Here is a 25280-nt window from a genome sequence, read left to right on the forward strand (position 1 = left end):
CACCAACCTGTCATCTGGATGAAACATCGTGCACCAGGCTGTTCAATCTAGGAGCAGCATATCTTGGTCTCAGCAACTCAGTACATTTTGTGGACCACAGCATCCTGGTGATGAGTAGCCTGCTGAAGTTCAGTTACCAGTAATGCTGTCAGTTGTTTCTGGGAAAATAAACTTTTCCTTAGGTGTCATCCATTAACCTGTGGGTTTAACCTGCCCATTTCATTTCTTTATCATGGAGTCTCAGGTAGCATTGGGTCAGGGGATGTTATCAGAATATCAGAATTTCAGAATATTAGTAGGCTCCACGGATAGGCAATTTGTCAGACCACCAGATCAGTACTGGCTGGCAGTGAACGACAGCAATTTGAAGGGGAAGCCAAATAGTATCTAGGACAACCAAGCTGAGGGTTTTTTTTTCTTTTGGTTGTTGTTGTTTTGTTTTGTTTTTAAGGTTCTTTTCCACAGCAGCGAAGCATTCCTTCTCTGAGAATTATATCATGAGCATGCCCAGTAGTAAAGTATACCAGCTGACTCTCTGTGTATATGGTGGTGGATTATTTCTTTTCCCCATTTGAGAGCCTGGGTCAGATCAGTCAGTTCTGCATTCTGGGCTTGGGCCCATATAAGTTTTGTTGAAGTAACTGTGTAGCTTCCACAAACCTGGGTTCATATTTCTTCCCACGATGCTCATGCGTTAGCACCTGCATTATCAGGCAGGAGCGAACTGATGGTGGTAGGCTTCTCAATCCATACTAAAGGGCAGGCCAACAGCACAGCTTGATACTGTGTCAAACAGCCATAAGACAACCAACATTCTGGAACTCCTTGGAGGAGGGCCTCAACCACATCATGGAGTCCTGTGAGTACAAGATCTTGACCTAGGGTTAACCTCTCTTCCATTAAACTAGATGTAGCCTCTACAGCTCTTAGACAAGGAGGCCAGCCTCTGGCTTCAAAGTCCACTTGGATATGTCACAGGGCCTTTCCATGACTCCAAAATTTAGGTTAAAATTCATTTTGTTTATTTTCCCAGGAGAATTCTGATTGAGGGACAGGAAGTCTGTATTTAGTGTCTTTTAAATCACCACGCGACCGGATCCAGGCATGTTGCCCACTGTACTCTCTCTTGGGTCTGTGTGTTCCAAAAAAAGATGGGTTGACTCACTTCTGCCAGTGGAAAGCTGAAGATACATCGTTTAGGTTCAAGATGGTGCAGTCATTTCTCTTGAAGAGTCAGACCCCTGAGAACAGTTTCTTCATAGACTAGTAAGGTATATATATTCCAGGGTGATGGACAGGGTGCCAGCATACCTGTCTCTGAAGAGACAGGCAATATGGACTGCAATTTTCTTTTTTCTTTCCAGGGTCATTGGGTATTGTTTAATCTAGACAGAGTGTCTGAACAAGTTAGTTGTGAAATTGTAGGAACTTGGTGTTGGGCCAGTCCTGTGGGGTTGCTTTCTTTCCATAACCCTGAGAATCTTTGTTTTCAATCTGACAGACACCCCACTTCTATCTTCCTATTGGAAGCAGAACTCTTATCTAGGAGGCATTCTTCTGACAGAGGGTAAGGCAACAACATTTTGCTGAGTATCTGTAAGTCTAACTGAGTTTAACCATCAGAGAAGGTAACACAGCTTTCCATTTATGCCAAGAGCCTCACCCTTGTTAGTTCTCTGCTGTTAAATACCATTGACCTACCTCCTGCATCGTGGACCTGCCTGTACTTTTAATTTTTTAACTTTTATAATTTTTCCCAATGTCTAAGGCCAAGTAAGTGACAAAGGGAATCGTTTTACCAGCTGTCTTTAATCTTTCTAAAAATACCTAGTGGAAAATGGCTTAACGTCTCCTTGGCCAATGGTGAGCAACAGAGAAAATCAATTCTGTCCAGGTTGTGTTGCCTGGGAGCAAGAACAGTGTGTCCCTGGCCCAGGGAGAGTTTTTTCACTTTTCTTCAGAGAATGCTGGATTTTAAGAATCACTGTTTGAGAAAGAGGCATAAATTATGGTAGAGATAGAGTGGCTCTTAACGCTATGCCCAAGGGAAATGTTTCACTTCTCTGGGGTGGCTAGAGCAGAGACAATGCCCACCCTGGGCAAAGTATTTTCTCCTTCCTGTACACATTCTGCTTCAAGGCAGGGGGATGTGGATGAAAGGCCCTGAGAAGCCAAGTCCCTGACCACCTCCGGCCAAGTACCAACATAGACTGTGAACATGAGTCAAACAATGAAACAAGCAAGTGCTCCTGCTCCCTGAGTGGCATAGGTGGAGGGCTTTTGGGAGGGTGGATGGGGTTTTCTCTGTGTGATATGGCAGAAACAAATTTTGTTTCCTAGCAGTAGTAGAGTATGGGTCTTTAAACAAGGTAGAGGGAGAGCCTCATACCAGAAAAAGCCACTGGTCAATACAGACAATACAGGGAAACAAACTTGTTAGAAACACTTAGAAAGAAAGTGATCAGGAGATGAGAGGAGAGAGAGAGAGAGAGAGAGAGAGAGAGAGAGAGAGAGAGAGAGAGAGAGAGAGAGAGAGAGAGAGAGAGAGCACCATCAGGGGTGGCCACCACGCATACACATTCACACAACTGAACCAACAAAGGGAATCCAGTGACTTTTCAGATGCAGCCTTGTCCAACCTATTCCTATGTGACCAAACAGAAGGTGTCATATCCAGACTAAGCTCCAGAGGTGACAGACCAGTTGACTTTATAATTTGTTTTCCTTTGCGGGTATAGATGTCTGCCATACCCCTCAGAGGTATTGGACAGTGATTGATCAAAGGGAGCCCTGGGGACTAGGATTATCTTAGGTTGGGTACCCTAACCATTGCGTCCCTCCATGCTCCAAGAGGCACTGAGACCCCTGGTATCTCAAGATCTTGTCCCTGGGATCTCAGTGTAATTTACAAAAATGTGGGATATTCACAAAAGAAGACAGCTCAGACATGGCTTAAGTCAACAGAAAGTCTTGATTAGCCAGCCATTGATTACACTGGATGATTGGGATCCCAGTGTAGCAACCAAGTCTTCTTCAGAGTAAGCTTTTTAGCACAACAACCATGTTATAGCTGACAGACTTCAGTTATAAGAAAAGTTATCCAGAAGCAAAACTTTAGAAGCCAAAAAGCAAGCTTTGTACATTTAGAGACATTATCATAACTTTGGAATTTGAGGGATTGGGTCATTTTTGGCAGGTGGTGCTGTCTACATGCTAAATTTTACAGCCTGATTGATACTTCTATCATGGAGTGAGTTGTGCCAAGATCTGGGGGCCTGTTACAACTCCTAATGATATTCTGCTATACTCAAGATTGTTGCCTTATCCAGTCATTATCAGAGGGGCTTCCTGCATCAGCAGATGGAAGAGATGCAGAGACCCACAGCCAGACATTATACAGAGAGAGAGAGAATCTAAATAGGAAATAGCTATTTCATCCCTCCCATAAGAGTTCATGGAAACCCAGGAAGACGGGAAGAATAGACTATATAAATTAGAGGGGATAAAGAACACCAGGAGAACATGGCCCACTAAATCAAATAAGCAGGGTGCATATGAACTCACAGAGACTGAAGCAGCAAGCACAGAGCCTGTATGGATCTACACCAGGTCCTCTATGTACATGCTATGGCTGTTGGCTTTGGTATTTTGTGGGAATGGATATATCTCTACTTTTTTTTTTTTTTTTTTTTTTTTGCCTGTTTGTGGAACTCTTTTCCTCCTAGAGAGGTGCCTTGTCCAGGCTGAAGATTAGAGCTTTTGCCTTATCTTATTGTATCTTGTTTTGTTGTGTTTGGTTGTTGTCTCTTGGAGGCATGCTCCTTTCAGAAGGAAAACAGAGGGGGAGTGGAAACCAGGGGTATTTGGGAAGAGTGGAGGGAGAGGAAACTGTGGTTTTTAATTAAAAAAATAAAATTAAATCCTCATCTTGTTTCTCTTACTAAGATATTGTTACTATATCAGTTATATAGCCCACTATGCAGGAGGTTTAAAATAACCTGCCTAGAGACAGGTCAGTCTTGAATTCCAGGCAAGCCTGGTCTACAGAGTGAGTTCCAGGAAAGCCATGATTACATAGAGAAACCTTATCTCTACAAATAAAAAACCCAAACCACCACCACGACCACCACTACCAACAACAACAACAATAACAACGACAACAAAACCAAAAATCTCTTTACCCTGCATACTGATGCATAGTTGCTGGAAGGAGAGGTAGATGGTTCACTATCATGTAAGGAGGAACCGGCCTTCAAAGTGGGTCCCCATTACCATAAAATATATCTTATTACCACCTGATAAATAACCTGAAAGTAATTACAAAAGGAAACTCTCCAGCACTACAAAGTAACAAATGGGTTATCAAACTGTGAAAGCCATTGCCTGATGAGTGATACTGGATAAAGACAATTAACAAAGGCTATTGTAGATATTCTGCTAATTACAAGACCATTCTGCACACTCTTTAGCCTATGAGGGAGAAAGTTTTACATGCTAAGAAATTCTATTCCTGTAACAAATAACAAACTATTTCTATCAATAATGTTTCATAGATTATTTTTAAATAAATATATTGTATTTTATTTTAGCTTAATCTGCACACTGCAAAAACAAAATAAAATTTAAAAAGAGCCTATCTGATTATGGTGAGCCTTGCTCCTTCACTCTCTCTGCCACATTTCCGGTTCAGTCCTCATCATCTCCAAGTGATAATAGAGCCAAATCCCTTAATTCTAGTTCTTTATGTTAATAATTTTCCTACTTTATAGCTAGAGACAAGTTGCTAAAACTTTCACAATTTTCAATATACCCCATCCTTAAAACTTAACATTGGCATCTTTTTGCCCTGAAGACGTTCGTGACAAAACACATCAATGTTGTGGTGTCTAAGACCTTTCCATCTCTACCCTCATTCAGTACCACTCACCATATCTTAAATTCAATATTCCAGCCACATCTGTGTGAAGTCACCCAAATTACCTGCAACTTGTTCACTTCTGAGCAATTTTCTATTCTATGCCATTTGCTAGGATTCATTTAATTCTACCCTTTGCCTTGGTATTTTAGATATTTTTTTGACTCACTGCCCAAAGTTCTATTCTACTTTGTGGGAGACCATTAATGATTTCTGTCTAATACTCCTTTACTTATCTAGAGAATTCCGTAATTTGCTATCTTAATCTATTATAGTTATTATGAGTATTCAGTACTTCGTTTGATGTCATGAACATAAGTGATCAGTAATGAGGAAGGTACTACAAGTCCAAAGACATTTGACATGTGCACACAGGAATTTTCAAGATAAAAGGCACTTCTTCCTCATTATAAAATGGTCTAAGCATTGCTGTTGTAGGTGAGGGATTATGAGAGTTAGGGTAAAGGATTATAATATAAATATACACTTAGAGATGCAAAGCAAATAAAGTAACAAAACAGGTTATCATATTGTGAAACAAACTTTCCAACTTTCATGAAAAAAGTTTGTTTGTTTAAGGTTTTACACTTACATTATCGACCTCATTTGAGTCCAAAAACATTAAAGCCATTTTTAAAATAAAAGCTAGATATCTTGGATCTTTCCTTACTTCCGTATGTTATATTTTGATTTTAAAGTAAACACTGTATATCCATAGGGGACCGGGTTCAGACTCATGTTGGTCCCATATTTGCTGTGTCAGTCTCTATGAGTCCATATACATTTTAGTTTGCTATGTTTGTTGTCAAAAAGCCATAATAATTAAATATATTACACTATCAGAAAAAGTAAAACATTTTAATGAAGTAAGTCACTTTTTACATACTTCTTATATAATTATTTTTCCAAAAGTAACAGAACACTAATCAAATATGTTTAACCATGAGTACTTAATAAATAATGTGCCAGTGGGAAGGGGAAATATTAATTGGCATCTTTCTCAATTAGCTAATGTAATTCACATGAATACTAAGTATAACTGTTAACAGGAACATTTAATGGAGTAAATTAATAATTCTGGGCATGGCATCATATTACTACAGATCTCTCCACGATTTGGTACTGTTGTATAATGGTTTCCTTTAGAATAAAACTATCCTAGAAAGCAATGTAGTTAGATTGTTACAAAATATCTGGGATAGGCTGCAAGGCTCACAAGAATGCTCCCTGAACTCACAGAAGCTATAAAATGTTGCCTAGGGAAAGAATGCATTTAGAGATGCAGCTGCAATGTGTCCTCCATGCTGGGATTTTTGAAGGTTTGGCAGCCTGAGTCACCTATTTCCATATTCATAACCCATTGTGCATGTTCTTTAAGTAACCTCAATAAATTCAGTAATCCACAACACTACACTTGGAAAGAACTGATTCTCTGACTTGCCTTGGTGAATGATCTGGGAGAATAGATATTTGATGATGTCTTCCAGGAAAAGGGATGCTAGTAATCTGTTCTGTAATCTTTAAATCACACATATTTATTCTTTCACAGGGCTTTCAGGGTCCTACATTGCCTTTGTTACATGTCTGTCTCTATACAGTGCTCTCCTTCTCCATGTGCATATCCAAATCCTATTTATATGTATGACTCAGCTGAAATGTACATCTTTCTTTTTTTAAGATTTATTTTTTTTATTACATATACAGTGCACATTAGATCACATAATAGATGGTTGTGAGCCACCATGTGGTTGCTGGGAATTGAACTCAGGACCTCTGGAAGAGCAGTCGGTGCTCTTAACTGCTGAGCCATCTCTCCAGCCTCTGAAATGTATATCTTTCACAGACCCTTCTTGATTTTGTTCTTTTTTATTTTTATTTTATTAATTTATTCATATTACATCTTAATCGTTATCCCATCCCTTGTATCCTCCCATTCCTCCCTCCCTCCCATTTTCCCCTTACTCCCCTTCCCTATGACTGTGACTGAGGGGGACTTCCTCCCCCTGTATATGCTCATAGGGTATCAAGTCTCTTCTTGGTAGCCTGTTATCCTTCCTCTGAGTGCCACCAGATCTCCCCATGTAGGGGACGTGGTCAAATATGGGGCACCAGGGGTATGACTTTCACACGTACTCTGGTGACTGTGTTCTTTTGAAATGCTTTCTCATACCTCTGAATCACAGAACAACTTTATTGTGTGTCCACATTAGCTATAGACTAACAAAAGTAATAGTCAACCTTTTACAGTAGTGATAATCTTGCTGTAAAGTCAATTTCAAATGTATATTAAAAGAGGCAACTCTGTAAATACCTCTGTCATGGATGAACACATTCTAACAACATGCATATAATTGCCAAGTCTCTTTAAATATATCCCTTATTATTGTAGAATATTTGCTAAAAGCACTGACTAGGCTGCTGTGCACTGGCCAGTCTCACGTGAAATATTTTCTTTGTACTCTGAACTACTGGAGAATGTTATGTCTTTTCATATAGTGCCCAGATGAATTAAAGCCCCACAAGCATGGGAGGAGTCTTCCAGGACATGGTGCAGGAACAGTTCCAAATGAATATTTCAAGAATGTACTTGTAACACTTGTTTCAACATAATAAGTTCCCCTTCTTCAAGTGATTCTATGAATGAAATCATCCCTAGAAGTACTCACTCCATGAACAGTCACATAAATAACCATTTTCAAAGAATCGTCCTTTAGCAACCAGCAGACTGTTACGCATAGGACAGAGAACAGATGCCCTTCCTCTAAATACTGGTCAATTTACTGATGAGGTGAATTGGGATGAGTGGTGAATTGAGAGGTACAAAGGTCACTTGTGACTCGTCGTGATGGGAGGGGTTTGGGCATGAATAGTATCATAACTGACACGTTCTCAGGGCCCTTCAGTGCTTCAGGAAATCCCAAAGGTAAAACTAGCCATTATTTACCATTATGTGTCACATGTCCCAGTTGGCTATACTCCTAAGAAAGCTGAGAAATTAGACTAACTTTCCTCTTAAGAATGTTGAGAAGTGACCAAGGTTGATGTTTGGAAACTTTCTGATTTTTTCTTGCATTCAGAAATCAAGCAAATCTAGGTAGTCAGTGGGGGCTAAAAAGCATAAGGAGGAAGCAAACTGCCAGATGACTATATCAGATCACTCCTTAGACTTGGCAAGTACTTAAGGAGTAGGCTAAATGAAGATTGTGTCTCATTTTTATTTTTATTTTTATTATTTTGGGTGTCTTAATTTTTAAAAACAAAGAACATGGAGCCTTCAGTAAGGAAAAAAAATGAGTGTGAATAGAAAGGATAGGCAGATCCCTGAGGAAAATTAAATTAATCATTACCTGAGAGGAAGTAGAAGTCACATTATCTCAATAAAATATATTTTCTGTTTATTTGTTTTATTTGTCCATGCCTTACTTTATACTGATGTTTGACCTCCCTCTGTGGCTGGTTGTTTATGCTTTTATTTGGTCAATGCTAAAATATTACATTTAGACTATAGAGAGTCTCTCACTCTCACTATAAGTCCTTATGCATAGCAAATGCACCTAAGAAATATCCTGACATAAACATAGTTACATATAGTTGTACATATATTAATAAATTGCATTTTTGGTTATTTCTCTATTCTAATTTATGTCAAATATTGGCAGTGTGCCATTGAAGGCCAGACTCTTTAATGCAGACTTAGCAGCTGACTTAATATAGTGACTCTACATCCTCTCTCCTTCTCCATCTTTTCTATTCCTATAAGGTTTCAACGTTACTTGGTAAAGCTGTAAAACTTCAGGAGAAAGCAGCAATGCTACCAAAACATGAAATGCTGGAGAGTTCAGCATTTGGACTTTTCTCCCTAAAAGATGTTATTGCAGAACTGTCAGGTTTCCATGGGAGGAAATGGTTTTGTCTTAATTGCTTTGAGAAATTATCAAGTCTGCATCTCCATCCTGAATATTAAACACATTGTAGTCTCAGAGAAGTCTTGTAGCATGGATACCTTCACTTAAGTCAGTGTTCTCCGAATTCACACGAACACTGAAATATTTCATTACACATGCAATTATTATGTTCTTACTAATATGATGCTTCCTGGAACATGGTTTAAGAAAAATAACAGAATTTATCTTCAATTTTTATGCTTGCCGTTTTTCCTGAAATGCAAATTTAATTTCATCTTTGCTAGGAATATATCACTAGCTTGCTATTATCTTCAGAAACATAAAATCTTACTTGCTCAACAAAGCCATTTGTATATAGGTCCTACCTGGATACACTTGGTGTCATAAAACATTTGAAATTACTCATATGCTGAAGGCAGGGATTTCTGGGTATTCTGTCAGTCATCTTATATTTATATGACAATACACTATTTTCTATCTTCCTTGGAATTATGATGTTTTTCTTTATAAATAAGAAAAACAAAACAAAATTTGTGTTTATCCTGAAACTCTACTGTAAACAGTATGTTCAGAAGTTCTTTCCTGGTTATTCTTGGCATCACAGCTAGCCAGTGATCTTGATTGTGTAATGGATAGACATTTTGTAAGAATAAGACAACTCCTCTGAGCCTTACAGTATGTTTCTTCTTTTCCTCCATTTTCAGTATTTCATGTGAGATCATTTACTTAGTCTGCTGTTTGTTGGCATGGGACATCCACACTTCAGCTAAACTGTTCTCGTTTCTCCCACAGCTGTCTCAAGGTTAACATTTTAATACAGATCATTGTGTCCAGCCTTTCTTCCTCTGCTATCATTTCCAGTGAATAAAGTACCCAAGATACACAAGCCAAACATCTGGAAATTCTGCTCCCTTTGCCTTTCCCTTCCCTCCCATTAGTCAGATCTTCCTTTAGGCTCTCCCAGATATGATCTCTGTCCCAACTACAACAGTAACTCTTAAGTGCACTTTTCCTTTTCTCCTGTTTCTTTTCCAAATAGAAATCTCTGTAATTATTTCAAAATCACTCCCAACTTAACAAGTGTTATAGTTAATTCTACTCACCTTAGGTTTAAAGCCTAAACTTCTTACTGGACTGGATAGTTTTATGTCAACTTGACACAACAAAAAGTCAGTTGGGACGAGGTAATCAATTGAAAAACAACTCCAGCCAGATTGGTCAGTACACACTCCTGTGGTGCATTTTCATAGTGATGAGTGAAGAAGGGCATAGGACAAGGTAGGTGGTACTGAAAGCTGAGCACGCTTTGGGGTGAAAGCCAGTAAACAGAAATTTTCTATGACCTCTGCCTCAGCTTCAGTTTCCTGCCCTGAAAACAACAACAACAAAAACAAAAATCAAAACAGGTGTGGAGATACAGACCCGCAATCCCAGTGCTTTGGAAATGGAAGCAAGATGTCAAACAGTACAAAGACAGATTTGTCTATCTAATGAATTTGAGGCAAACCAGGGCTGTGTGAGACTCCATAGCAAAACATATGAAACCTGGAAAAGAATAAAAACAAAACAGAAAGAAAATACTTACATGCATGGCAGTTTGTAGTGAAGTAAAAAAAAAAAAAAAAAAAAAAAGGCAAAGCTAAGAGACACATGCATTTTAAATGTGCGTTATAGGCTCACATATGTATACTCACATATTTCCAGTATCACTTAATAAAAATTATATCTGAAGACTCAATTATAATCTTTTAAAATAATTTCAAGTTACTTCTGTCCTATAAGATGATACTTGTACAATATTTAGTATATACCTTTAATAATCAGTTCTCTCTAATAGAACTCTGTCTTTGTGCTGCTCTTTTTAAATGTCCACTTAGGATGTAGAAAGTAAAATTATGTTAAATTCAAGTACATTCCTCATACTTCCTTTCTTACAGTTATGATGGAGAAATCGACATCAACACTTTTGAACAAGGTATTTAAAGAAAATGACTGCTGTTGCTTTTGACAAAACTACCATTTCTACCTAGTTGAAATCTATGAAACACACATGTGCACATGCACAAACACAGAGGAAGAAATCCCCTCTCATCAGGAAACCTGCAAATAACCTTGAAGCAATCTGCTGACTAACTTTCATACATAAAAGCACTTCTTAACGTTGGTATGTAAAAGTTCAAATCATGATTGTCCATTAAAGGAAAGAATATATAGAATTACTATAAAAATTTGTAATAAGATAGAACAGAAAACAGGCTGAGCATGCCTTGGGAAGAAAGGCAATAAACAGAACTTTTCTATGACCTGTGTCTCAGCTCCTGCTTCCAGATTTCTGCCCTGAGTTCGTGACTTTCCTCAGTGATTGAGTATGAACTCAGAATTGCAAAATGAAATAAAATCTTTCCTCTCAAAACTGCTTTTGGCCATGGTGTTTTATCACAGAATTAGAAATCCTAACTCTGACAATTACATAGCTCAAAAGAGCTGCATTTTAAAAACCCTATTATCCTTTTATACTCATCCCAATTTTTCAATTTCTATATTCAGTTCTCTTATCATTTTTCTAGTGTTTTAAGCTATGCTTTGCTTCTAACACAGGAACTATGAGTATCATTATATTTCTCCTTAGAGTACTTTTATTCGTCAAAAATGTCTCTAAAACAACTATAGTTTTTTCTTATCTAACAGTGTGTAAATTATGCTTGCTTCTGTATTAATCTTGTACATGTCATTGTGCTAGACTTGGGAGCTAAAAATTAATCTAACATACACTATTGTTTGAATTACATTAGTTACCGACTAAAACCCTCAGATGTAAATAAACTACTAAAGTGAATTAACTTACATTTGATTGTGATTTTCAGTCACTTTATACTAAAATTATTCCTCTTCTTAAAGGATATTTGGATTTTGCTAAGGTGAATATATTCTTTTCTCTTGTTCTTCTACTTGTGTTCCACTGATGTGATAAATCATTTCTACTATGGCCAAAATCAACTTGGCGAAGAAAGGGTTTATTACAGCTTACAGCTGGGAAGCTAACACCAGTTTAAATCAAGAAGGAACCTAGAAGCAGATACTGAATCAAAGACCATAGAGAAATGATGCTACTGCCTTCTTTGTGGCTTGCTCCAGTTTCTCTCTTATACCATCTGGGTCCACCTGGCCAGTGGTGGTGTTACATCCCCAGTAGGCACTAAACCTGATGCAGAACCCAGGAGGCCCTCCATTTGCATGCTACTTTAGTCACTGTGAATTCTTATGTATGATCTTTGCTCATGTTGATTTAGAAGGTCTTGTTTTCTTGATGTGTTCCATCCCCTCTGGCTTTTACATGCCTTTTGCCTCATCTTCTCTTCTGTGGGGATCCCTGAGATCTGAGGGGAAGGCTTTGATAGAGCCTTACAATTTTGGTTGAGTCTCAAGATCTCTCACTCTCTCTCTGTATAATGTTTGGCTATGAATGTCTATTTGTTCCATCTGCAGCAGGAGAAGGTTATCTGAAGACACCTGAGGAAGGTACTGACCTGACAGTATAGCAGAATGTCATTAGGAGACATTTGACCATTAGATATGCATATTTTTTCATTAGACCAGTATTATTTGGTTTTACCCTAGATCCTTGGACTATCTGGTTTCAGGTTCTTGGTCACCCAAACCATATTATAGGTATGGGTTCCATTTTGTAGAGCGAGACTTAAGTCAAATCAGGTATTAGTGGGCTACTATAGGAACATGGTCAAAAGAATGCCTCATGGTGAGCAATGCCTAAGGGAACTGTGAGACAGGCTTCTGGCAAAAAGGCAAAGGGCCTTTTACTTCATGTGTTTTTTGTTCCCTGGATTACTTTTGGATTTGATTTCCCATCTCCTGTGACAGACTTTTACATTCAACTTATAAAACATGTTTATTCTTGTTATATGTCAAAGCATAGCCATAGAGTCCAGTCTGGTCCATACCCTGACACTAGGAAAAAGCTTTCTGCCTTACTTTCATTCTTTCCCAGATATGATCTATAGTATTTATTTGTCAGTCATTATGTTTGAAATGGTCTGCCCTTTGAAAAGTCTGAGAAGAGGCTGCTCTGTTAATATTTAGTATGTGCTCACTGGCGTTTATTTACATGTTTTTCTGTACTCAAACAACTTTCCTTAGATCATTGCTTTTTTTTGTTGTTGTTGTTAAATTCAACACCAAAACTGAAGTAAGATCTGCACAGATTGGCTGATAAGTTGACAAGGAGCGAGCGCCTTTATACTGAACATCTCTCCCCCTCTAACTCATCACTTTTAAGGGGGAAGAAAGAATCTTCAGATTGTTAAGTATGATACCCATTATCCTTGTCAGATAAATATACTTAATTATCTGCTGAGTGTTTAGAGTAATAAGAACTATATGTTTTAAATCATTTTTAAAATAGCAACACAATGGGAGAATTTAAGATATTTGAGTCCTTTCATTAAAGCTGTGTAAATATTTCCAGGAACAATTAGCATCTCAATAGGTTACTTCCACAAGCTTTATGTCAACACTGCCCTAGCACATTTTGCAGGCATGACTTTATTGTTGATAAAGGGTTTATCACTGGCTTAGTGGTTAAACTTCTTTTTTGATAGCATGCAGAATATCTTTCTGTACCAAGGAGACATGAGAGGGCTCCATGTAGGGACCAGCTTGACATCACCTTCAATGAGTTGTGTAGATTTGTGTTCAGGAATGGGACCTTGCTGTTAGTTTGTGGAGAACAACGTATAGTTTGACAACAGCTTGGGTCATTTGCAGATTCACTTGGGGACAGTTTGGTCAACAATTCAAGTAGACGTAACCTAATACCTGTACTGTAACCTTCATTCGGCAACAAAAGATGACCAGTTAGGACTCTCTCTCCCCCGTTATTTGGGAATTTTGTTTAGATTGCCTTCATATATGTATACATTTTCAAAAATTTCTACTGTATTGAGTTTCCATACTACCCCTTGAATGTCCTTTAATTTTAGCTGTTTCTTCCAGTCTTCTCTCCATCAGCCCCCTCTCTCTTCCTCTTCCCCACACAAACCTCCATTCTTCGTCCCGCCTTGGTCCATTCATAAGTATCTATTATATTTCTCTGTTCTAAGAGGGACTATCAGTTCCCTCTAGTGCCTTTTAATATTCCCACCCTCTGTGGTTCTATGGATAATAGTCAGTTATCATTAGCATAAGAGCTAATATCTGTATATAAGTGAATACATGCCATATTTGTCTTTCTGGTTCTGGAATAACTCACACAGTATGACTTTTTTCTAGTTCCATTCGTTTGCCATCAAATGTTACAATGCCTTTTTAAAAAATAGCTGGCTTATACTACATTATATGTACCAAATTTAGAAAAATCATTGTTTTGTTGCAGATATCTAGGTTATTTCCACTTTCTTCTACTATGAATAGAGCACCAATGAATATGTTTGAGTATCTCTGCGATAGGATGAAGCATCCTTTGGGTATATGCCTAAGAGTGGTGCTGCTGGACCTTGATGTAGACTGATTCTGATCTTCCTGAGGAAAACACTGTTTTCCATAATGATTGTAGGAGTTTGCATTCATGTGAACAATGTATGAGTGTTTGTCTTACTGCCTACCCTCACTAGCATGAGCTGTCTTATGTTTTGTTTTGTTTTGTTTTGTTTTGACTCTGGCCATTCAAAAAAGGTGTAAGAGAAAATTTCAAAATAGCATTGATATGTATTTCCCTGATGTCTTAGGGTGTCAACTATTTTTTAATTGTTTATGGGCCATATTTGGATATTAGCCCTCTTTTGGATGTATAGTTGCTAAGAAAATCTTATCGTATTCTATAAGCTGCCACTTTATTCAATTGCCAGTGTCCTCTGCACACAGAATTTGTTTACCAGCCTCATGAAGTCCTACTTATTAACAGATGATATTAGTTCCTGTGCTAACAAAGTTCTACTCAAAAAATCTTTTCTAGTGACAATTAGTTCAAGGCTCCTTGTTTTCTCACATATCAGGTATAGTGTGAGTTTTGTGCATAGTGATCTACTTGGATTCTTATACACACAGCCATACAGTTTGACCAGCACCAATTGTTGAAAATGCTGTCTTATTTCCAGTGAATATCAAAAATTTGCTGTCCATAAGTATTTGGATTTATGCTTGGGTCTTCACTTATTCCATTGATTAAGGTGAATATTTTTGTGGCAAGTATAATAATCTTTTCACTACTACAACATTTTAGTATAATAAAGATGTGATACTTCTTGAAGTTATTTTATTATTCAGGATTGTTATAGCTACTCTGTGTTTTTTGCATTACCATGTGAAGCTGAAAATTGTTCTTTCATGATATGTGAAGAATGTTGTTGGAATTTTGATGAAAGTTGCACTGAAACTGTTTTGGTTAGTATGGCAGTTTTTACTATGCTAATGCCTGCAATCAATGAGCATAGCAGATCTTTCCATCTTCTGTTATACTCTTCAATTTCTTTCTTCAGTATCTTAAGGTTTTTGTCAGACAAAAATATTTTATATTATTTGAGGATGTTGTAAAAGGTGTGCTTTCCCTGATTTCTTTATCAGTCCTTTGTCATTTGTACATAGAGGGCTACTGATTTCTGTGAGTTAATTTTTATTCAGCTACTTTGCTATAATCTTTTATCAGTTCTAGTGTTTTCTTGGCGGAGATTTTGTGGTCATTATACATCTTATCATATCACCTGCGAATAAAGACACTTTGACTTCTTCCTTTAAAATTTTTATTCCCCTAAGTTCTTTCAATCATTAAATTGTTCTGCATAAGAATTCAAGAACTACATTGAGTCGGTATGGAGATAACCTGTTTTTCTATTTAAGTTAATGTTGATAATGGGCTTGCTATAACCTGCCTTTATTATTGTGAAGTTTGTTTTTGGTATCCCCACACTCTCCAGGACTTTTATCACAGAGGGATGTTAGAATTTGTCAGGGCCTTTTCTGCATCTAATGTGAGGTGGCCACGTGACTTTTTTGTATTTAAGTTTGGTTTGTCTTCATTGATTTATTTGTGTTGAACCATTGCTGCGTCTCTAGGATGAAGCTGTCTAGATCATGCTGCAGGATCTTTGGGGTGTTTTCTTGGATTCAGCTTGCAAGTATTTTAATGTGTATATTTGCATCTATGCTCTGAAGGGAAGTTCATTTGTTATTCTTATTTCTTTATTGGGTGTTTATGTAGTTTTGGTATCAGAGTAACTGTGTAATCTTAAAATGAATTTGATAATGTTCTATCTGTTTCTATTTTGTGTAATAAAATAGGGAATATAATAACCAACTTTTCTTTGACAGTCTGGTAGAATTATAAACTAAAACCATCTGACTCTGGGATTGGTTGATCTTTGTTTTGTTTTGTTTCTTTGTTGTTGTTTTTGTTTGTTTGTTTGTTTGTTTTTTGTATTTTTCTTTATTTTTTGGTTGGGATACTTTTATTCACTGCTACTATTTTTATTGCATTAGGAATTATAAACTTGTTAACTTGCTAATCCGATCTTGATTTAGGTTTGTTAAGTGGTATGTATCAAGAAAAATATCCATTTTCCAAATTCGTGAAGCAGAGGTCCTATGATTCTTTGGATTTTTTTGGTATCTGTTTTTTTTTTGTTGTTGTTGTTGTTCTTTTGATTTTTAATTTTGTTGATTTGGGTCTTCTCTCTTTAACTTTGTTGGCATGTGGATAGCTTCCCTAGCCTGCCTATCTAAGCTAGTTAGCAACCTATGAAAACATTGCCTGCCTGCCAGGTGTGTGCCAGACCAGGAAAGGAAAAACCAGCCACCCTTTTATCTTTTACATCTCTGGCAATTTTTTAAAGGAGTTCTCCTTTCCTTTTCTCTCTCCCTCTCTCTCTCTCTCCAACCCCTTCTCTCTCTGCTCAGGGCCCACTCAGAATCTAACTCCTCTCCTCTTCCCCAAATTAATCTCTCCATGTTCATATAGGTTTGTGGTATCAAATTTTTAATCCTAACGTCAATCTCTTAGTTAATTTGGATAAGAGTTTGTCTCTCTTGTTGATTTTCTCAAAGATGCAACTCTGTTTCATTGCTTCTTTATGCCATTTTTTCTCTTTTTGTTGTTGTTTTGTTTTGCTTTATTTCTATTTTGTTTATTTCAGTTCTGAATTTGATTTTTTTCTTGCCAGCTAGTCCTTTTTCCTGTGGTTTCTTCTTTTGGTTGTAGTGCATTAGATGCATTAAGTTGCTAGTATTAAATCACTCCATTATTTTTAATTGTACACAATTATTGCTATGAACTTGCCTCCTATATGAACCTGTATTATATTCCATAAGTTTGGATGTGCTGTGTATTCATTTTCATTAAATTCTATCAATTCTTTAATTTTTCTTTTCACCCATTTTTTTAATTCAGCAAAGTGTTGTTTATTTTACATGAATTCATAAACTTTCTGTTGTTTCTTTTGTTGAGGATATTAATAGGAGTTTGGTGGGCTTACCCCTGGGTTCAAAGCTGATGACAATGCTTCTCCTTGCAAAAGAACCATAGATAGTGAGTAGTTCCCAGGTAGGGTTCCTTGAATATCTCAGCATCCATGACTAAATATTGTCAGATGTAATGTTGTGCAGGTCCAGTATAAGCAACTGGATCGGCGCTGAGTCTATGATTGCAATGACTGTGTCGTACAGGTACAATAGCACTTTTCTTCTCCCTTTTCTTTAGGACTTCTTCCTGCCAACTTTTTACAAATTTCAGAAGCTTAAAGAGAGTGGTATACTATTATCATATATGGGGGGGAGGAGGTCCCACTTAGTCACAGTCATAGGGGGAGGGGGGTAGGCGGAAATGGGAGGGAGGGAGGAATGGGAGGATACAAAGGATGGGATAACAATTGAGATGTAATATGGATAAATTAATAAAAAATATTTTTAAAAAAGGAAAAAAAAAAAGAGTGTGGTAAAATAGTGAAAGAGGTAAGGGAGAATGGGAAAACAGAAGGACTCAGAGGGTCCTGGAGCCCTACAAAAAGACCATTAAGGCTGGTGGATCTGGACCCAGGGGCTCCTGCACAAACTGCTGTACCAACCAAGGATAATACATGCAGTAAACCTACACCCCCTATTCAGATCTAGTGACTGGACAGAGCATTCTCCACAGTTGTGTGGAGAGCAGGGACTGACTCTGTCATGAACTCTGGTGCCTCCTATTTGACCTGTGGTGAGGAGACCTGGTGGCACTCAGTGGAAGAAGAAGCAGGCTATCTGGATGAGACCTGATGGGCTGTGATTATGTGGTGGGGGAGTCGGTCCCCTTCTCTCACAGGTATAGGGCAGGGATATAGGGTAAAAGAGGGAGGGAAGGGGGAAGGGGAAGTTACAATTGAAGGTGTAACAATCAGGATGTAATCTGAATAAGTTATTTATATTTTAAAAAGAGGGTGGTATAAATGTTCTGATTAGTGCTGAACACTCAAATGTCACTACTTCTCAGCTATTTGCATATCCAAAACTCTCCTCAGATATCACTTCTTATTGCAAAGAGAAGCTTCTCCAATGAAGGCCAAAGACTAGGAATTGAGTATGTGTATAAACATGAATAGTTAGTAGACAATTTGACACCATGTCAAATTGGCAAAATAAAAAAGGTGGGTTTTCTCCTAGGAACTACTGTATCCCTAGCCATGGCTTTAAGACAAAGCTTATTCTATCAGGCACGTATTACCTACTATGGAGCAAGCCTTAAATCAAACCAGAGAGTAGTTGGTTGGCCAGTTACTCCCATACCAGAAAGGCTGCTATTGTTCCCACAGGCATGTCTGGTTTGGTTTTTGTTTGTTTTGGGTTTTTTGTTTTGTTTTGTTGGATTTTTGTTTGTTTGTTTGGAGGTAGAGATTATAGCTTGCAGGGCTCATAGTTGCATACGACTGTTAATAGCTTTCCTCCTCTTGTAACTTGAACAGCCCTTTTTCAGACTGTCTATACTAGCAAGTAGGGAGGGCATTTACGGTTAACTTCCAGGTCAATTTCTCTATACTTGGAAACCCAAGTATATAGTGTCTTTAGCAGTAGGTTTTAACATCTTGTCTGTATTATTTTGGAGTGAATGTGGCCTTCCCCAACTTATAATTCAGAGATAAGTATCTCATATTTAGTATAGGGATTGCCATTTGATTATTTTTGGCTTCTGCAATTAGCATTATGCAAGTGTATAAGTTACTTCCATTCAAACTTTTGTTGTTCTGTTTTTCAAGACAGGGTTGCTCTGTGTAGCCTTGGCTGTCCTGGACTCACTTTGTAGACGAGGTTGGCCTCAAACTCACAGAGATCCTCCTGCCTCTGCCTCCTGTGTGCTAGGATTATAAGTGTGCTCCACCCAGCCCAGCTCCATTCAAACCTTTAAAAACTATTTTTAATTAACTTATAGCATATAGGTGTACATATGCTTTCCTACATCCATATTTTAGTCATCTTTTACCATGCTTTATTTTTGTCCCTATCCCCCACATTTTCCTAGTTTAAATCTTACTATCCTGGTAGTCTCTACCTGCCTCTACTTGTAGTTACAGAATTTTCACTATGCTCCCCCAAATCTGGCTTCTTTCTTTTCACTCTTCCCCACATGACAAAAAACAAGACAAAGCAAAAACAGAGAAGCAACTGTCCTGATTTGGTTGGAATTTTCTTCTCTTTGATTATACATCGTTTCTAGTTAAACGATGGCCGCTGTGCATATGGATGCTGCTGCCTCTGACACGCAATACAATTATCTGTTAAACATACCTGACACAAGTTCAGATGGGATTCTGGTGTTGAGAGAGGACGTAGACACAAGCACCAACTCTAATACAGAAGCTGTTTCCACCTGATAAATGGTCCCAAGGTAGTACTTTTCTCCAATGAAGTCATACTTGTTATACAAACCACATTTAACAGTAGTTCCCATGCCTACCAGTAGGTGGTCAACTCAAAATGAAATCAACTCTATTTCTTTTTAATGTACACACCTATTTCTTACGTACTAAAGGTTCCAATTTTGTTTTTATGGATTTTCTGCATGCACAAATATACATGTCTCAGAGTCTGTATGTTTCTTGTGCTTTTTCTTTGGCTTTTTAAAAATCCAGTTAAGTTCTTATTTCATTTTATCTTATTTTATTGCTTTTTATATGCCTTTTTATATTCTAATGGGAGAGAGAAAAATGAGTATGGATTTGAGAAGGTAGGGAGTGGAAACCATATCATAATAAGTTGTATGAAAAATATGTTTTCAATAAAAAAGCAATAGTTGAATATATTACATTAGGTTTTCATTGTTTACAAAGCAATGTAGTATTATCTCTGAGTAATTGTATTCCTGCTATAAGATTTAGAGTCCATGAAAAATGTAAGTGTTAAAAAAAGATATAAATTACTGAAATTATGTGTACAGAGAGGCTGTATTTAGCAGATGAGTAAACAGAATGTCAGGGAATTCTTTATGAAATTAATGTATATACTAAGCCTTTCTATTAATGCACCATTAGTTAGAAAGAATAAAGAAATGTACATGAAAGGGCTCATATAATAAAAATATAGAAGATGTAAGATGTTTGCACAGTTTGCTTTTTGACAGAGAATTTGATAAAATTTGATCAATACATATTTAGTGATCCACTATTAAACAAGGTAGAGAAAGATAAACTGCGAAGTGTCATAAAACATTTTGCATACCATACCAAGATATTTTGTCATAGAATTTATGAACCAACCATGAGAAACAAAGAAATTGTGTGCAGGTTGAGTCCCAGGGGACAAGTGTGTGTGTGTGTGTGTGCGTGTGTGTGTGTGTGTGTGTGTTCCTAGGGCATGGGTTTTAGATGAGCAAGAGAGTCACTAGTGCTACTAAAACCTGTGACCTGAATTTTACCAATATTCAGTTATGGTAAGAGTGTTCTTCAACCAGAGGGGATTGTTATTAAAATCATAGCTTTCAGATTGAGATTCCCATTTTCTGGAAAATGGACAAAGTGTAAATTCTGTAAGTGTGAGAAAAAGAAGACAATGCCAGTAACGTGTGTGAAATCTATTCAAACATCCCACAAGGCATTGTTTTAGAATGCAAAATATTAGTTTGAATGTACAACATGCAATTTCAATGAAATGTGTTTTAAACAAAAGAAAAACAAGCCATAGTTTCAACTAGAATACCAATTATTGCCCTCATATTAAGGTTGGAAAAGTTAACAAAATAAGATCATGAAGTAGGCCACCTGGAGAAAGCATGACATTTCCCAAGCTTTGGACACCTGAATGTAAAACCCACTCATGTGTATCTATGATAGACATCCTAAACTGGACAAAAATAGACTTCTCAGCTCTCTTCCATTTCTATGATTATGTTTTTCTGGCATTAAGTTCATTTGATACATTGAAAACACTTCAGTATTAGAACAAATGTGCTTGGAAGGCAGCCTTACCACTGGCATGGGGCTTTTCTAGATGTGCATTCTAACTTTTAATATGAGAGACTTCAGTTTTTCTTTACTATTTTATTACATGTCTCATAGTACAGCAATTTCCTGTGAACATGAAGCACATTTTGTTAATTAAAAAGTGTCTTATCTATTTTAGTGACAAGCTACTAAGAAAAGTTAATGAGAAGCTAAGAAAAACAAAATAACTATCGTTCCAATTTAAGTACTGTCAACTGTTTTGGTTCTACTATCAAAAGAATCATAAGGCATTGTCATCGAGTTCTGGGAACCCAAGAGTGGTGGCAAAGGACTATCAAGCTTGGAGGAGCTTCTGGGATTTCCCTGGCCAGCAGCTTTCGGGAAGCTATCGCACACCTGCCACTGGAATTTTATTTTTCTAGTTGAAAATAGATTATTCTCTCATACAATACATCACGACCAGAGTTTTCTCTCCCTACACTCCTCCCAAGTCTCCCACCCCACCTACCTACTCCCCCACATCCACTCGTGCTCTGTTTCCCTTCAGAAAGGGGCAGCCTTCTAAGAGACAAAAACCAAACACAACAATACATGATACAATAAGACAAGGCAAAAGCCCTTATAGTGTTCGTAGCCAGCTTGAAAAGGCAGCTGAATAAGAGAAAAAGATTCTCAAGATGAGACAAAAAAAGTCAGCGACACATCCATTCCCATTCTTAGGAGTCCCATAAAAACAGCTACAACATAGATGCAGATAACCTGGTGCAGATCTATGCTTAAGACTGTTTTCGTTGCTGTGAGTTCATAGGCACTCCTCTCAGTTCATTGTGGGCCATGTTCTTCTGGTGTCCTCCATCCCCTCCGGTCCTACAACACTTCTCCCTCTTCCAGTTGGTTCCCTGACCTCCCAAGAGAGGAACCCAATGAACACCTCCAACTAAGACTCTTACTTGCCCCACCCCTGTCTCTGTACGATGTCTGGCTCTCTCTCTCTCTCTCTCTCTCTCTCTCTCTCTCTCTCTCTCTCTCTCTCTCTCTCTCTCTCTCTCTCTTTCTCTGTCTGTATAATGTCTGGATATAAATCTACACACATGCTCCTACCTGATGCCAGAGGAGGATATCTCCAATTAAACTCCCCCTTTTAAAATATTATAATTTATTATGCTTGTAAAATATGAGAACTATTTCATATATCAGTAGCTTTGTTATCCCTCCCTCCTTCTTATTCCTATTTCTATCTTCTCCCTTTCTTGCATAGAGTTTTCTATTTCGAGTAAATTACATCTAAATTTAAAAAAAAATATGTTAAGCCTCATGTTTCAGAAAATCATGCTTTGAAGTAACTTTAAGTGATTCCATTAGTTGTGATCCTTAATAATGTTAAATATGACATGGCAAGGAAAAGAAAGGCTGGTTAATGATCACAATTCAATTTGAGTAAAATGAACTAACACCTATGTATTACAAAAATGGTACCTATAATATGATAAATATAAATGAATATTCAGCATTTGTTATGTCACTGGTAGGACAGTTACTGGGATTTCTGGGCCAAAATCTTAATCCCTTTGTTCAAACATGCTTTTTCAATCTTTAAATTATATTAAAAGGCAACAAAAATAATAGCAAAACTATAGGAGTGTTTGAAAGTAGATAAGTGTATGATAGAAAATATTGTTTGAAGTTCTTATAGATCATTTAAAGTAAGTCCAGGGAATGACACTAAATAGAGGTGGATAATGGAAATAGCAATCCTTGTGTAGAATCAGGCTACTGGAGAAAAGAATGAGTGTTAATGTTTAACCCAAAAGAAAACTGGGGGGGGGGGGGGAATCCAATCTCAGAGTCAGCAAGCTGGAAACAGGAGTAGGCCTTAGGGCAGTAGCAGGATAATTAATTGAAAATCTTCTACAACTGGGCCAGCATGAGCTCTGTGTTCATGCAAAACTGCTGAGACATTTGCCACAGGAAAAGCTTAGCAAACAGTGCTCTGTAATAACTGCTGAATGGAGTTTACTTTCAACAATCCTTAAGATGTATATGAGAGGAGAAAGGGAATAAGAGTACAGTGTGACACACTTCAAATCCACATAGGTTGACAGAGGAGGAAAAGTGCTGTGTGAACATGTATATGGCAAAGGGAGGCTCATTCAATAGCAATATATACTAAAATATTGTGTATCTAGACAAGATGCTTACTAAATATGACAGTCAGTGGAAGATTTAGTTTTAGGTGACTTGGGGTTTAAGTTACGTTGGATCAAAGTGGACCCCCCATAAGACTAATCATACATATGTAGATACACAACAGAAAACTGAAGAGCACAAAATATTTATCAGTATATCAAAAAGAAAAAAGAAAACCAAAGCACCTCTGGAAAAAAAATCAACAAACAATTTAGAAATTGAGTTTATATAAAGAAGTTTTATTTCAATTGTACAATTGTTCAATTATTTACAATAAATTGTAAAATTAGAAAGAACTAAAGAATTACTTCACAAATATAAGAGAAAACATGCTACTTTTTTCAAGAGAACCATGTTAAACAGAGAATAACATTCTCATTATTAAACTGTGCTTACTTAAATATAAAAGTGAACTGTCAAGGGAATTATTTCCATGGAAGAATAATTGCATAGCATAAACAAAACCCTGAGTTCAATCCTTGACACAAACAGAAAAAAATGCAGATCACTGAATCACATACTAACAAGAGAGAATATGCTTAATGACCCAGTAATATCGAACATGTATCTCCTTTTACTTTGGTCACAAATTTTAGAATGATAGAAATTGCATTAGAAAAAAGTTATTCTTCCCTGTATTTACTTGCACTTAGAAAATAAAACTTGCTAATGAGAATTAATAATCCAGAATATTATATGCATGATGCAATAGTGTAATTTACTATCCAAAGAGCTCAGCCATTGGGCTGTAAAGATGGCTCAGCCTTTAAAGGCTGGGATCACAACCAAAATATAAGAGCAAAGAGCTCAGCCATCAAAATAAGAAAAAGTATATTTGAGAAATAAATACATAATTAGTAGTGAAAATAAGAAATACTAGCAAAATTAAAATTTAATAATCCTCGAGGGAGCAAACAAATTTTCTATTAAGAAATACTGATTGCAAAATAAATGGTATTCTTTTACAAGGTAAGAATGGGCATAATGACAGACTATTATCAAAATTGAGAGAAAAACCTGAGCCTAAAAAAATCACTTAATCAAATGTATGAATTTGCTTTTTAAATGTTTTTTTCATTTTTTATTAATTTATTCAGATTACATATAAATTTTTATCTGCTTGCTTGTCTCTTCCCCTTCCTCCCTCTCTCCATCACCCTGTTCCCATCCCCTAGGTCTGTGACAGAAGGGGACCTCCTCCCCCACCATATGGTAACAGCCTATAAAGAATAGGTAGCCTTTCTATTCTTTTTCTGAGTGCTACCAGTTCTCCCCACCAAGAGGAAGTGGTCAAACACGGGGCACCAGAGTTCATGTCACTGTCAGTCCCTACTCTCCAAATGACTGTAAATAATGTCCTGTCACTTGGCTAGACCAGAGTAGGGGTTCAATCTATACTGCATGAATTGTCTTTGGTTGGTGCAGTAGCTTGAGTAGACCACACTGGGTCCAGATCTGACCATCATGATGTCCTTCTTGTAGGTTTCTAGGACCCTCTGGATCCTTCTACTTCCATATTCTCCCATGCTTCTCTCATCTAGAGCCCCAGTAGGAAGTCTCCACACCTATTCCAATCTCCTAGTAAATGAGAACTCTCAGGGGACATCCCTGTTGTGCTAGTGTCCAATTATAAGTGAGTATTTACCATGTGATTCTTCCTGAGTCTGTGTTAACTAAATATAATCATTTCTAGTTCCATCCAAGTGTCCACATATTTCAGGATTTTCTTGTTTTTAATAGCTGAGTAGTATTCCATAGTGTAAATGTACCAGTTTCTTTATCCATTCTTCGACTGAGGGACATAAAGAACCTACTTTAAAAATCTTAAAAAGGTAAAGTCTGCCATTTGTACATGATTAA

This window comes from Acomys russatus, chromosome 2 (genome assembly GCF_903995435.1).
Source record: "Acomys russatus chromosome 2, mAcoRus1.1, whole genome shotgun sequence".
Classification (NCBI taxonomy): Eukaryota; Metazoa; Chordata; class Mammalia; order Rodentia; family Muridae; genus Acomys; species Acomys russatus.